At 48.6% G+C, this 16,199-nt stretch overlaps 1 protein-coding gene across 4 annotated transcripts in view; it reads left to right on the top strand.

Annotated features, from left to right (window-relative positions):
- Positions 1-9,693: 9,693 nt before the first annotated feature.
- The window catches only part of LOC100073594 (core histone macro-H2A.1), a 99,053-nt gene continuing 92,547 nt past the window's right edge, over positions 9,694-16,199 (top strand). For all 4 annotated transcript variants that reach the window (XM_029050753.2, XM_029050751.2, XM_029050752.2 and 1 more), the window contains exon 1: positions 9,694-9,764. The gene's annotated coding sequence lies outside the window, so the exon portion shown is untranslated. The remainder of the gene's footprint in view (positions 9,765-16,199) is intronic.

The following is a 16,199-nucleotide window of genomic DNA, read 5'->3' as shown; positions in this document are numbered from 1 at the left end:
CACAGAACAGTCTCTCTGACCCTGCAGTCTCAGGGTCATTACTGTCCCCTAAACCTCTGTGTAAAATCATTGTTGAACATGACACCCAGAGAGGCTTAGTAAGATTTAGGGCTGTTTTCCACTTTCTTGTGAACACCAGAGGAGAGCAAGAGAAAACAAAAATCAAGATATTAAGTTTGAATCTATCATACTAGGGAAAAGAGTTTTCCTGCCCCTAATTCTCATCTATTTAACGTAACGCCTACTTAGAATTAAAGTTCATAAACCTCGCCAAAATATTCTGACCAAAATATTCCTACCCTTGCCAAATTGGGTATCCTCTGCATAAATCAAAAGCCCATTCGTGGTTAGATTGCTTTAGACAAAAAATAGAATTCAGTCATAGTTTAGCACAAATGGCGGCTTCTATTTGTCTGATCATCGTTGTAGTTACAGGCTCTAAATCCTCAATGAAGAAATGTTTTCAGCAATTCCCAACCTCTTGAGCTGATAAGTGACACTGAAGGATGAACTCCATCTCACCCCTTAGATTTCTCAGAGAAGTCTTGAATGAGTGATAGGACCGCTGCAATATTAAACCACAGTCTATGGGAGGGTCGTAGTAATGATATTTATTCAGTGTTTATTATATGCAAAGCACTATAGTAAGCTCTAGGGAGAAAATGCACAGGTAGGAAATGGTCCTCTAGGGAAGATCTTACAATCTAAAAATAGAGGCTGAATGGGGAGAGGGCATAGGACTGGTGACAGACACATTAGGGAAATGAAACAATAAAAACCTCCAAACAACATAGAAGGCAAGGACTGTGATAAAAAAAGAAAGAAGGAAAGGGAAAGGGAAAGGGAAAAGGGAAAGGGAAAGGGAAAGGGAAAGGGAAAGGGAAAGGGAAAGGGAAAGGGAAAGGGAAAGGGAAAAGGGAAAAGGGAAAAGGGAAAAGGGAAAAGGGAAAAGGGAAAAGGGAAAGGAGGTCCACACTCTGGCTAGAGGAGAAGAGGCAGCTGTGACCTCCCAATTCCCACCTGCATATTTTCTCTTTGCACTTAGTACAGAGCTCTACACACAGTAAGAGCTTAATAAATACTTTTGCTACTATTACTTGCAGCTCTGAAGCCAACAATCCCAGCCATAACTGTTAAACCAACTACTCCAGAGTTAGCAACATTCTACATTTTGTGGAGACCAGATTCTGTCACAGCTGGGGTCCTTAGCACCCCACTGACACAAGGTATGTTGGGAACAAAGCCTTAGCATGTTGGGGAGTGCAGAGGTCAATGTTACCCCTACATGCAAAGCACTTTCTTTTATCCATGAAGGAGATTGTGTCTGCCTCCTATTTCAGATTACAAGTTCACTGTGGTCAGGGATCTTGCCTTTTTCCTTCATTGCTTTCTCCCAAGCACTTAGTGAATATTTGTTAGTAAATATTGTTGATCAACTAACTCTTTTTTCAGGAAGATAGACATTGCCCCTTCCTGTTCCTGGCTAGAAATACTGACATTACCCTGACAGGACCTGTTGAGACCAGGGAAATGTTGGGAAAGAAAACACCTTACCATTGGTTTTAAAGCTCTCAGGCAGTTTGCCCCCTCCTACCTTTCCTCACTGATCTCCTACTACTCTCCAGCTGGCACACTTTACTCCTCTAACTCCAGCTTGCTCACTTTGCCCTAATCTCATCTACTCGCCGCCGACCTCTTTCCAGCCTCCAGATATGCCAGATCACCACTGTCTCCACCTTCAAAGCTTTATTAAGGTCACATCTCCTCCAAGAGGCCTTTCCCAATTCCCTTGACGCTGTTTATTGCCATCGTTCTCGTCTGTCCGTCTCCCCCGATTAGACTGTAGGCCCGTCAAACGGCAGGGACTGTCTCTATCTGTTGCCGACTTGTTCATCCCAAGCGCTTAGTACAGTGCTCTGCACATAGTAAGCGCTCAATAAATACTATTGAATGAATGAAAGGTTGTCCCATGTGAGGCTCACAATTTTAATCCCCATTTAACAGATGAGGGAACTGAGGCACAGAGAAGTTAAGTGACTTGCCCAAAGTTACACAGCTGATAAATTGCAGAGCTGGGATTAGAACCCACAACCTCTGACTCCAAAGCCCGTGCTCTTCCCACTGAGACACGCTGCCATCCTCCAAAAAGCTTTGCCAATTAATTTCCCAGTATCCTGAAACATATTGTCCCTTCAGCCAACTCTACCACTTATGAAATTACACCCTCCTGAGTACTGGTGCTTATATGTTTGCTCAATTTATTCATTCTGACAGTGTTGTAAGTAATTAGAGTGTAAGCTTCTTGTGGGCAAGAATATGTCACTTCATTATTCTGTACTTTCCAGCACCTAGGACAGTGCTCTGCACTAAGGGGTGCTCAATAAATGCTATGAAATAGAAAGGAAAATTTGGGATGCTAAATCAATCAACTGATCAATCATATTTACTGAGTGTTTACTGTAAGCAGAGCCTTGTACCAAGGGCTTGGGAGAGTACCACTCAACAATATAAAACATGTTCCCTGCCCAAAATGAGATTACAGTCTAGAGAGGGAGGCAGACATGAATATAAATAAAGAAATTACAGATAGATACATAAGTGCTGTGGGGTTGGGGTGGGGGTGAGTAAAGGGAGCAAGTCAGGGTGATGCAGAAGGGAGTGGGAAAAGAGGAATTGAGGGCTTAGTCAGGGAAGACCTCTTGGAGGAGAAGTACCTTCAACAAGGTTTTGAATGTGGGGAGAGTGATTGTCTGTTGGATATGGAAAGGGAAGATGTCCCAGGCTAGAGGCAGGACATGGGCAAAAGGTCAGTGGAGAGATAGATGAGTTCAAGGGTGAGTAGGTTGGTATTAGAGAAGCTAAGTGTGCGGGATGGGTTGTAATATGAAAGTAGAGAGGTGAGGTAGAAGGGGAAGCAGCGTGGCTCAGTGGAAAGAGCACAGACTTTGAAGTCAGAGGTCATGGGTTTGAATCCCAGCTCGGCCACTTGTCAGCTGTGTGACTGTGGGCAAGTCACTTTACTTCTCGGTGCCTCAGTTACCTCATCTGTAAAATGGGGATTAAGACTGTGAGCCCCACATGGGACAACCTGATTCCCCTGTGTCTACCCCAGTGCTTAGAACAGTGCTCGGCACATAGTAAGTGCTTAACAAATACCAACATTATTAAGGGGACAAGGTGATTGAATGATTTAAACTGAGGGTTAGGAGCTTCTGTTGATGGAGACGTGGGTGGACACCCACTGTAGGTTCTTGAAGAGTGGGGAAACACAGACTGAATACTTAGTACAGTGATCCATTCATTCAGTCATATTTATTGAGCACTTACTGTGTGCAAAGCACCATACTAAGCACTTGGGAGAGTACAAATAACAATAAACAGACACATTTTCTGTCCACAAGGAGCTTAGAGTGTAGAGGATCTGGGCAGCAGAGTCAACTATGGACTGGAGTGGGGAAAGACAGGAGGCAGGGAGGTAAGCAAAGAAGCTGATACAGTAATCAAGGTGGGATAGGATAAGTGCTTGGATTAACTTGGCAGCAGTTTGGATGGAGTGGAAAGGGTGAATTTTCATGATGTTGTGAAGGTTGAACCAACAGGATTTAGTGATAGATTGAATATGTGAGTTGAATGAGGGAGAGGAGTCAAGGATGCTGCTCCTAAACCTTATTATTCCCTTACTACTGTTATTTTAACAGTTCGATGGCCTCACTGACTTTTCACTGCATGGTTTGGGGAAATTGTCTGCCTCCAACATAACCTATTGCCCTCTGCCCCAAAACAGCTAAATCGCAGGCCTAGTGAAAATGAGGACTAGTGTGGTCTATGCACTTAGATCTTGGACATTTGCCCAGGTTACCTGCCCCACTCCCAACCCCCCAGCACTCAGGTACATATCTTTAAATTAGATATTATAAATTGCTGATTTATTTATATTGTCTATCTCCCCCTGTAGACTGTAAGCTCGGTATGGGCAGGGAATGTGTTGGCTAATTCTGTTTTATTGTACTCTCCCAGTTTGGGCAGGGAATGTGTTTGTTTATTGTTATCATGTACTGTCCCAAGTGCTTAGTAGAGTGCTTTGAACACAACAAGCACTCAATAAATACGATTGAATGAATGAATAGTAAGCACTCAATAAATTCCACTGCTTGATTGATGGCAAAGAGCACAGGCCTAGGAGTAAGAAGGGGGTACAATACCTGCTCTCCCTCCTACTTAGACTGTGAGCCCCTTATGGGACAGGAACTGTGTCGACCTGATAGTGTGGTATCTGATAACGATAATAATAACTGTGGTATTTGCTTAGCACATAGGAAGCGCTTAAATACCACAGTAATAATTATTATTGCTATTGGATCTAAGACCCAAGAGAGCTGAGTTCTTATCCAATCTCTGCCATTGCCATGCTGGGTAACCACCTGCAAATGGATTTAACCTCTTTGACCTTCGGTTTCCTCATACGCAAATTGGAGAAAATCAAATTTGCCTCTTCCTACGTCTCAGAAATTTTATGAGGGTAAGGTAAGGTGATTAATACGCAAACACTTTAGAAAGGTTGCAATCATTATTATTTATAATGGTATTTATTGAGCATCCATCGAGTGCCATTCATTGTACCACATGATTTAGAAAATACAAAAAAGCACGAGAAGTGCTTCCCACCCACATGGGGATACAAACATAAAAATATGAGTAATTGGAATAATTGCATGTAAATTAATATACATATTGACTTGAATTTACATTACAGATTGTGACCCCCTTAGGGGCTGAAGACTATCCACCTATTCATTTCCCTGGCTTTGTACATAGTAAGCACATAATGATTCAATCATTCATTCAGTAGTATTTATTGAGCACTTACTATGTGCAGAGCACTGTACTAAGTGCTTGGAATGTACAATTCGGCAACAGATAGAGACCATCCCTGCCCAATGATGGGCTCACAGTCTAAATGGGGGAGACAGACAGCAAAACAAAACAGAACAAAACAAAAACAAGACATCATCAAGATAAATAGAATCAAGGGGATGTACACCTCATTAACAAAATAAATAGGGTAATAAATAATATATACAAATGAGCACAGTGCTGAGGGGGGGGGGAGGGAAGGGAAATAGAGGGAAAGGGGGGCTCAGTCTGGGAAGGCCTCTTGGAGGAGGTGAGCTCTCAGTAGGGCTTGAAGAGGGGAAGAGAGATAGTTTGGCGGATGTGAGGAGGGAGGGCATTTCAGGACAGCCGTAGGACGTGGGCCAGGGGTCGACGGTGGGATAGGCATGAACAGGAGACAGTGAGGAGGTGAGCGGCAGTGGAGCGGAGTGTACAGGGTGGGCAGTAGAAAGAGAGAAGGGAGGTGAGGTAAGAAGCGGCAAGGTGATGGAGAGCTTTGAAGCCAAGAGTGAGGAGTTTTTGTTTCGTGTGAAGGTTGATATGCAACCACTGGAGGTTTTTGAGGAGGGGAGTGACATGCCCAGAGCATTTCTGTAGGATACTACAGAATGGTGCTATATAAATACTACTATATAGACAAGTTCTGAGGATGGACATAAATAAATACACATATGTTAAAGGTGGCTGTTTGGTAGCTAGGACCCTGGGCGTTACTCTATGATATAATCCCATCAGATTTTAGTTATTGGTGGTAGGGATTTATGCAAAAGTAACCTTTTTTTTTAAGAATGGAACAAAAGAAAGAAGTTCCTCTTGCTGTGGGAGCTGGTGTTCATGTGTCCTGTCCTCTGACACTGAAAACCATTGATTAACTAATTTGTTTATTCAATTATATTGTAAAGTTCCCACATTAAAATGACATTTTACAGAACGCACTGCTCTTAAACGCAGTGGAAGGGGCAGTATTTTAGAAGGGGCGGGGGGAAGTCACCTGCTTTAAAAGGAGGACTTTTACTTGGAATTTAAACCAAAGTTTCCCCACATGTTGCCCTCTTTCCATAATGCCAATCATTTTGTTCATTCATTCAACTGCATTTACTGAGTGCTTACTGTGTGCAGAGCACTGTATTAAGCCCTGGGGAGAGTACAGTACAACAATGAAAAGAAACATTCATGCGGTATTTCTGTGCCACGTGAAACATTTCATCCCAGCTCACAGATGCAAAGAGTTACAGAGTCAGTTTCGAAGGGACCACCACCAGGTGAGGGAGAGTTCTACCACCTTTGCCAAAGACTAACAGTACCTCTCCCCATGGCAGAGTTCGGAGGACAAACCCCTTCAGCAAACACTCAGTAGATTTATGCTATCCCTGTGGGTGGAATTGGACTTGGTTCATTTCAAAAGGGGTGAGTAGCTGTTCATTTTCTCCTGGTCCTTTTGCCTGGAACTTCTGGTCTCTTTCTGGCAGAAAAGAGATAGAGGGACTTCCCCTTTCTTCAGAAAAAAAAAGCAAGGTGGAGGTGTTCTGAGTTGTTAACTTAATTGAAACGTCTAGGTTTTCCGTTTTAGCAAACTGGATGTTTAGGTCAAGCCTCCTCCCCATCCACAAAAATAAATAGCCTATCAAAATCTTTTGATTTATAGTAAACCATGAAAGCCGGATGTGTTAAAAGATACACATCTTCTAACCCGTGTATCTGGAGGAGACTTTAAGCCTTTCTAATCCCTTCATAGGTTGCTAATTCTTAGTGTTTCTGCACAGACTCTTCCCCTCCAACCATCGATCGACTAGTGGTCCTCATTGAGCACTTTCTGTCGTTCGAGCCACCGTACTGAGTGTTTAGGAGAGTACAGGTCGATAGAGTTGGTGGCCAGGATCCCTGCCCATAAGGGATAGAGGGGAAGACAGGCATTAAGTTACGAACAAGGAGAAAACAATTACTTAGCACCCGGACACATTCACTCGGGGATGTTCCCTAATTGCTCAGTAGCGTTCTAGCCAGTGTGGTGGTGAGCACGCATATTCATTCATTCAATAGTATTTATTGAGCGCTTACTATGTGCAGAGCACTCTACTAAGCGCTTGGAATGAACGATTCGGCAACAGAGACAATCCCTGCCCAGTGACGGGCTCACAGTCTAATCGGGGGAGACAGACGGCAGAGCAGAACGATATGCTGTGGTAGACCTGACTGCATATCCCTAAATGGGGATCAATAATAATAATAATAAAGTTGGTATTTGTTAAGCGCTGGGGTAGATACAGGGGAATGAGGTTGCCCCATGTGAGGCTCACAGTCTTCATCCCCATTTTACAGATGAGGGAACTGAGGCACAGAGAAGTGAAGTGACTTGCCCACAGTCACACATCTGACAAGGGGCAGAGTCGGGATTCGAACCCATGACCTCTGACTCCCAAGACCGGCCTCTTTCCACTGAGCCACGCTGAAACTGCCCAACAAGGCGGGCTTCAGCTCACCCTGCAGCCCGTGGGAGCCATGGGGAACCGTCTGGTCCCTAGCCCGGGTTGGAGGCTACATTCAACCAGCCGAAAGAGTGGGCATGGAGAGAACACTGTGCAACTTTTGGGGGCCGCTGCTCCCCGCGGACATGGGCCACGCCGGACCACGTGCAGTCTGTACTATCGGGTCTGGGGCCAGTCCCCTCCTAGGCACACACGCCAATGGGGCCAGTCCACCACTCGAGGCTCCAGGGAGCCCCCCGTCCCATGGGCCGCACGGCTCAGCTTCCGAAGAAACCCTAATGCATCTGCTCTGAAACAATTTACAGGGAAACGGGCGATCTGGCTCTCATTCTAGGTGCTCCCTTCCGCACTGCTCGGCTTTACTTCCCCCTTTTGCCCCACAGCGCTGGCGGAGGGGGAGGGCTGAGGCGAACGGATGAAGAAAACAAGTTGCCAGGGTCGGGGAGGGCGGTGCCCGGGCCCAGCTGCAGGTTCAGCCTCGCCCACTCGAGCCCTCCAACCGGCCCCAGGCTCCCGGAGGGACGTGGGTGGAGACAAGTGCGGTCCCCGGGGCGTCTGGCCCTCTGCCCGAACGCGCTTAGCCATAGCTCCCCTCAGCACTCTGCTCATTTGTCTGTATTTTTATTACCCTATTTATTTTGTTAATAAGGTGTACATCTCCTCGATTCAATTTATCGTGATTATGCTGTCTTGTTTTTGTCCGTCTGTCTCCCCCGATTAGACTGTAAGCCCGTCATTGGGCAGGGATTGTCTCTGTTGCCGAATTGTTCATTCCAAGTGGATAGTACAGTGCTCTGCACATAGTAAAAGCACTCAATAAATACTAGAAAAGCAGCGCGGCTCAGTGGAAAGAGCACAGGCTTGGGAGTTGGAGGTCATGGGTTCGAATCCCAGCTCTGCCACTTGTCAGCTGTGTGAATGTGGGCAAGTCACTTAACGTCTTTGGGCCTCAGTTACCTCATCTGTAAAATGGGCATTAAGACTGTGAGCCTCACGTGGGACAACCTGATGACCCGGTATCTACCCTGGCGCTTAGAACAGTGCTCAGCACATAGTAAGCGCTTAACAAATACCAACATTATTATTATTATTATTAATGAATAGCGGGGGGGAGAGGGAAGCAGAGGGGGCGGAACGACGCCCCCATCGGACACGGGCGCCGGAGGGGCCTTGCTTTCACCCGCCTGGGTCGAAGATGGGGCGGCAGGGGGGCGCAGGAATAATAATGTTGGTATTTGTTAAGCGCTTGCTATGTGCAGAGCACTGTTCTAAGCGCTGGGGTAGATACAGGGTAATCGGGTTGTCCCACGTGAGACTCACAGTTAATCCCCATTTTACAGATGAGGTAACTGAGGCATAGAGAAGTTAAGTGACTTGCCCACAGTCACACAGCTGACTAGTGGCAGAGTCGGGAGTCGAACCCATGACCTCTGACTCCCAAGCCCGGCCTCTTTTCACTGGGCCACACTGCTTCTCAGTAATTTCCGTATTTATTTCTATTCATGACTGTCTCCCCCTCTAGATTGTAAACTTAGAACAGTGCTTGGCACATAATAAGCGCTTAACAAATACCCTCGTTATTAGTAAAACAAGGAGTGAAATGGCCCCTGAGGCAGGAGACCTGCTAGAGCCTGGTGCTGAGCAGGGGCCCACTCCCCGGCCTGGGGGGACGTAGGGAAGGGGGGGACGGGGGGAAGGAGGAAGGAGGAGAAGGGGAAGGGGGAAAAGAAAGGGGATTCTTTTTATTTGCTATTGTTTTAATGAGATGTTCATCCCCTTGATTTTATTTATTGCTATTGTTCTTGTCTGTCTCCCCCGATTAGACTGTAAGCCCGTCAAACGGCAGGGACTGTCTCTATCTGTTGCCGATTTGTACATTCCAAGCGCTTAGTACAGTGCTCTGCACATAGTAAGCGCTCAATAAATACTATTGAATGAATGAGTGAAAGGGGGAGAAGAAGGGAGGGAGAAGGGAGAGAGGATGAGGGGGGGAGGAAAGGGAGGGAGAAGGCAGGGAAGGAGGGGGAGGGGGGAGAAGATAAGGGGAGGGGGACGGGTGAACGGGTATTCATGGGTCGCTCCGGCGGGGAAGGTGCGCAGGGAGAGGGCGGAGGAAAAGGAGGGGTGAGAGCGGCAGGGCCGGACACGGGCCGGGATGGGATGTGACGAGCGGCTCGCTGTGCATTGTGGGAATTGGCCCAGCCTGGCGACTGGTTCCAGTTCACCCAGCGGCTGAGACGGGAGAGAGCGAGCGAGCGAGCGAGCCAGGGGGAGAGCGGGAGAGAGAGCGAGAGAAAGCGAGCGGGGCGGGGGGGTGGGGGAAGAGAGGGAGAGAGGGAGACATCCAGCCAGAGGCAGGAGACATATTGCTGCGGGAGCTGCGCTGTAAGTGACTGACATATATGTTCCCGGTTCTTATCTCCCATCTGTGCTGGGCCCCCGCGGGCCCCACACCCGACCCGGACCCCCCAGCTCCCCCCTCCGGAACCGCCCCCTGCGAACCCCCACCCCCCTCCGGACCCCGGGCCGGCCGGCCGGACGGACGCCGAGGGCTTTGTGCTCGTTCGTTCCGTTGCAGTATCGTCGCCCAACCTGCATACATCGTGTCTCTCGGTCTCTCCCTCCGGGAGCTGGGGAAGGTGGGGCGGCGGAGGAGGGCAGACGGGGCGTGGGGAAGGGGTCGGAGCATCTCCGTCTCCCCTCCCCCCCGCCCCCTCTTTCTTTTCTTGCGAGTGCATTTCACGGGGCGGGGGCGGCGGGGGAGGGGGAACGCGCCGCGAAGCTGCTGGCCCGAATAAACCCCCGAATCGACTCCCTAGACAGAAAAACAAGAATAATAACCCAAACAAAGCAAATGAGCAAAGGGGGATGGGGCGGGTCTGGATGTATCCCCTCTGGCTTTTTTTCCCGGCCGTGGGTAGCGCTATTACGAGGGAGCCCCTGCGGGATTTCCCCTCCCCGCAGCTTCCTTCCAATCCCTCGTTCCCTCCACCCCCGTTCCGTCTTCTTCTTCTTCCTCCTCCTCCTCCTGCCCCCACCGTGGGCCGGAGAGCGGGTGGATTTCCCAGCCGTTTGTGCAGAGTGAGGCGAAAGGGGCCAGCTCGGCCTTTTTCTCCTCCCAACCCACTCCCACCGGTCCCGAAGGCGCAGTGGGAAGAAAGAGGAACCAGCCCTCTCGCCCCCTTCCCTTCCAGCCCGGGGTTGGGGGGGCGGAGGCTGGAGGCGAGGGGAGGGAGGGAGAGGGTGGTTATTGTCTGTCGGGGTGTCTTCGAGGGGTTTTAAGTTCCACTGGGGAGATGCGGTACCGGGCTGCCCCGGAGTTCATTTCTCGACCGAGCGATCGATCGATCGATCGATCGATCGGGGGGTGGGGCGAGGGGTTTACATAGACAGCGCCGGACCAACCGAACGCAAACGCGGAGGCGTGGAGGAAAGCAGGCCTGGGGCGGGGGGCGGTGGGCGGTGGGGAGGTGCCCAGGCCGGCCCCGCGGCCAGCGGGAGGAGGACCCGACCCGGGGTCCCGGCCACCGGGCGGGGGGCCCCGGCCCCGCCCGGGCCGCACCACCTTTTGTTTGCAGTGTGGCTGGGACCCACCGGATTGTTTTGTTTTCTTTGGTTTTGAAAGGAGACTCCCTCCAAAGCCCCGTGTGCTGCGCCGCCCGGGGGGCGGGGGGAGGGAGCCGATCCGAGGTCTCGGGGGGGTGGGGGGCGAGCACGTGGTGCGGCTCGTCACTTAGCAACAGGTTGGAGGGGGGCGACTTCTCCCCACAGGGCACCCCCTCCTCCCCCTCCCACCCCCCACCTTGGGTCTCCTCCGCGCTCGCTCTCCCCGTTCTTCGGGGAGGAAAGGGGCAGGGGGAGGCCGATGAAACTGCGAAAGCTTCTGTAATTCGAGCTTCCTCCCCGAGTTCGCCTGTCCTCGTCGTTGCCGCAGAAGAAAGAAGAGAATTTCCGCTCCCCCAGGCTAATCACCGAAGCTCCCATTGCGTTTGAAAGTGGGGAGGGATGCAAGCAGGACAACTCTCGGCCGCGGAGAGTTCTCGGTTCCTGCTGGCATCCATTACTAATTGGCATGGATTACTTTTGGGGTGTGAGGGTCTACAGTTAGAGCAGGCTTCTTCCACAGGTGAATTAGTTTCAGGACCACTTGAAACTAATGGCCAAGGAACACAGTCACCTCAGGGCAAATTTAGAAATGAGGTGCCTTTTTACACCCCCCCCCCCCCCGTCTGTCGTCAGTCCGTGTATTTTGGAAACCCCAAGCGCATATTCATTCATTCAATAGTATTTATTGAGCGGTTACTATGTGCAGAGCACTGTACTAAGCGCTTGGGATGAACAAGTCGGCAACAGATAGAGACAGTCCCTGCCGTTTGACGGGCTTACAGTCTAATCGGGGGAGACGGACAGACGAGAACAATGGCAATAAATAGAGTCAAGGGGAAGAACATCTCGTAAAAACAATGGCAACTAAATAGAATCAAGGCGATGTACAATTCATTAACAAAATAAATAGGGTAATGAAAATATATACAGTTGAGCAGACGAGTACGGTGCTGTGGGGATGGGAAGGGAGAGGTGGAGGAGCAGAGGGAAAAAGAGGGTTTAGCTGCGGAGAGGTAAAAAGGAGGGGTGGCAGAGGGAGTAGAGGGAGAAGAGGAGCTCAGTCTGGGAAGGCCTCTTGGAGGAGGTGAGTTTTAAGTAGGGTTTTGAAGAGGGAAAGAGAATCAGTTTGGCGGAGGTGAGGAGGGAGGGCGTTGCGGGACCGCGGGAGGACGTGGCCCAGGGGTCGACGGCGGGATAGGCGAGACCGAGGGACGGTGAGGAGGTGGGCAGCAGAGGAGCGGAGCGTGCGGGCTGGGTGGTAGAGAGAACGGAGGAGAGGTAGGAAGGGGCAAGGTGATGGAGAGCCTTGAAGCCTAGAGTGAGGAGTTTTTGTTTGGAGCGGAGGTTGATAGGCAACCACTGGAGTTGTTTAAGAAGGGGAGTGACATGCCCAGATCGTTTCTGCAGGAAGATGAGCCGGGCAGCGGAGTGAAGAATAGACTGGAGCGGGGCGAGAGAGGAGGAAGGGAGGTCAGAGAGAAGGCATAATAATGTCGATATTTGTTAAGCGCTTACTGTGTGCCGAGTACTGTTCTAAGCGCAGGGGTAGATACAAGGTAATCAGGTTGTCCCACATGAGGCTTGCAATCTTAATCCCCATTTTACAGATGAGGTAACTGAGGCACAGAGAATTGAAGTGACTTGCCCAAAGTCACATAGCTGACAGGTGGCAGAGCTGGGATTAGAACCCATGACCTCTGACTCCTAAGCCCGAGCTCTTTCCACCGAGCCACGCTGCTTGCGCTCCATCAGTACGATTGATGGAAATATTTTGCTGTGCAGAGTTTAATTCCTTCCTGTTATTGTCCATCATTTCTCTCGACTTCCCCCATGAGATTGTGAGCTCCTCCAGGGCAGGGAGGGTATGTCTTGCTTCTCTTGCCCTTGACCAGTGCTTGGTGCTCGAACAGTACCACTGATTGATTGCCTTTGAGAGTTGTCTCCTTTAATTCCCTGAAATGGATCGCTCTCCTTTTTTCCACTCATTTAACAATGCATAGGCAACCCCATCACAGGCTCCATGGAAACATTTCCAGAGCATTTCAGTTCCCCGCGATCCTCCTCGTATTTTTACTCGGCCTGATTCCTCCAGCTGTGCTCGGTAGGGGCGTTTAAAGAGAATGTTGCCAATCTCCGAATCTCTGCCCTGTTCTCGGTCTGTCGGCCTTAATTAATCCACTCTCTGCAGAAGCAGGTTTGCCTCACCAAGGATGCACGTTTGTAGATATTGCCATCAAGTGCTATGCAGAGGAGGGTTTATTGAAACAGAAAAAGGTTGACACCAAATTATGGTTTCTCAGAGGGCAGAAAGGTCTAGTCAACCAGATGGTCATTTTATTGGTGGAATGGAAAAAAAAAGAGGAAATGAACGATATAGAATTCCAAATGCTAGAATGCAAAGGAACAAGTTATTTGGTAATGCTTTGAAAAGAAAATTGGGTAGGTTAATGTGCTGCCCGGTGTTTCTGTGGTTTCTGATATTGCCTCTCTCATCCACCTTTAAAGGTCACAAATACCTGAAAACTTTCCTAAGAAAAAGTGACTATAAAGTACTTCTCTCGGGATCTGTCAGTAGTAGTATCCATCTTTCATTCTGAGTGTTATTCCTAAGCATGCTAAAGGAAGTTTTTCCTTTATTTTTTTGATTGTCAGTTCCCATCATTGTCAGAACTGTGGAGCTATTTAAACCTCTTACTAAGTATTTGGGGCGGGTTGCCAGAGCAATTAACTGTTCTTGCCAGGATCTGGTCAGGGGCTAGTGCTTGCCTATCATCTGGTACCTGGGGAAATCAATGCTGAGAGAGTAGTTCCAAAATATGTGCTAAAATATGTGCAAAAGGGAGTGTGACCCCCTTGTCACTAGCTCTGTGGATCACTTGACAGAGTCTCTTGTCTCATACAATTTCGGGAAGGAACCTGATTTCTCTTAACTGAAGGGATGGTAACAAATGAATCGAGCAGCTCTCTGTGGCGGGATTCCTCTCCTCCGATGAAACCCAGAAACCACGTATGTAGGCTGTAGGACCTGAGAGGGCTTTCCTGCAGAGTTTTTCCTTTATTGGGCCTCCCTCCATCTGGTGTCTGAGATGACCCTAGGGAAAGCTGATGGCACTTTCATTCAACATTCCTCTAGGAAGGATTCTCTAAAGAGAATCCAGCGCACTTCCCAAGTGGTGTTTTTATGAATGGGCCCAGGTCACATTTCTGATTGGCTGCTCTCATGTGCCAATCAGTCAAAGCGCCTTTACCCCCAACAGCACGGTGAGAGATGGTTATTGTTCTGTATCCTGATACCTCCCGGGAAGTGACAGGAGTCACACTGTTAAACATTTGTATGATGGAAATAAGTGGAAGAGAATGTTATTAACAGGATTAGCATCACGCGCTCTGGAATTAAAGGGCTCGGATTTGTGGTGGTGACTGGGATTGAGGGAAGAGTGATGACGTGCTTGTGGGTAAAAGGGGGCGCTCACCCAACTTGAGACGCTCACCCAACTTGAGACCATTATCCTGGGACAGCATTCCTAATATATAAGCACCAATGACCAAGAATCAGCCATCCTGGTTGATGGGTTGAGGGAGGGGAGGGAGCGGGGCTATTGCCATCAGAATAGATGCCATGATTAGGCTTAAGGATATCTTTATTCATTACTAATATGTGATGGCTAATTTAGTGATGTGATGGAGGGGGGAGCTGGGCTATTGGATTTGGAAGACTCTGGGCGTGTATAGGATAGCAAAATGGTGAGAGACAGGGTGAAGTGTCTTGGCCGTGGCCGTTTCAGCACATCTCCTTGACTGCCGCACAGCCTGATGTAGGCAGTCAGAAGCCAGAATTCTTTTTTGAATCTGCTCTTCATCATTCTGTGTAACCTCGGGCAGATCCTAAACCCCTCTGAGCCTCAGTGGCCTGCTTTTAGCCGCGGATAATTGTGTTTGTGATTCCTAATCAATGAATGATTTTTTACTGAGTGCTTGTTTTATGCAGAGCACTGTATTTAGTGTTTGGAGCAGTACAGTAGCAGAGGTAGAGACCATCCCCGCTTCCCTAAAGGAGTTTACAATCCAGCTACAGATAGGGGAAGCCATGGAGCATAAGGATATGTACATAAATGGGATAGAGGTTGGGATGGGGTCTTAAAGTACTTAGGGGATATGGACTCAAGTGTGTAGGCCTCTCAAAAGGGAGGGAGAATAGAGCGGGGAGATGAGAGATTAATCAGGTAAGGCTTCCTGGAGGACTGAAGATTTTGATAAGGCTTTAAAGATGGGGAGATTGCTCGTCTCTTAGTTATGAAGGAAAAGGGAGTTCCAGGCAGGAGGGAGGATTGTGTAGAAGCAGCATGGTGTAGTGGAGAGACCCCGGGCCTGGGAGTCAGGGGGTCATGGGTTCTAATCCCAGCTCTGCTACTTGTCTGCTGTGTGACCTTGAGCAAGTCACTTCACTTCGCTATACCTCTCTTACCTCATCTTTAAAATGGGGATTGAGACTCTGAGCCCCAATGGGACAGGGACTGTCTCCAACTCGATCTGCTTGTATCCACCCTACCGTTTAGTACAGTGCCCGGTACACAGTAAGCACTTAACTCGTACCACAATTATTTTTATTATTACATAAGCAGTGGAGATGAAATTGTGGCACAGTAAGTAAGTTGGAGTTATGAGTAGCAAAGTATAAAGGCTGTGTTATAATCGAAGTGGAGTTAGGAGAGAGCTGATTGAATACCTTCTATCAATAGTATTTATTAAGCACTTTTTGCAGAGCACAGTACTGAGTACTGGGAGAATAATAGAAATGGTAGACACAATCCTTGCCAACAATGAGCTTACATAATAATTATTGTGGTATTATGGGTTATTCATTCATTCAATAGTATTTATTGAGCGCTTACTATGTGCAGAGCACTGTACTAAGCGCTTGGAAAGTACAAATGGGTAACAGATAAAGACAGTCCCTGCCCTTTGATGGGCTTACAGTCTAATCGGGGGGTTAGAGTAGGAGAAGCCAATAGTGAGGAGTTTCTGCTTGGTGCAGAGATGGATGGGCAACCATTGGAGATTTGTGAAAAGTGGGGAGATGTGTGCAGACCTTTTTTTTTTTTAATCCTTCAAGTAGCAGAGTGAAGTATGGAATGGAGAAGTTGGAGTCAGGATGATCAGTGAGGAGGCTGATGCAGTAATTGAGGTGGGGTGTGGTATAAGTGCTTGGACTAG

Source organism: Ornithorhynchus anatinus, chromosome X1 (assembly GCF_004115215.2).
Source record: "Ornithorhynchus anatinus isolate Pmale09 chromosome X1, mOrnAna1.pri.v4, whole genome shotgun sequence".
Lineage (NCBI taxonomy): Eukaryota > Metazoa > Chordata > Mammalia > Monotremata > Ornithorhynchidae > Ornithorhynchus > Ornithorhynchus anatinus.
The sequence above is the reverse complement of the archived record's forward strand: the minus strand, read 5'-3'. Positions and strand labels throughout refer to the sequence as shown.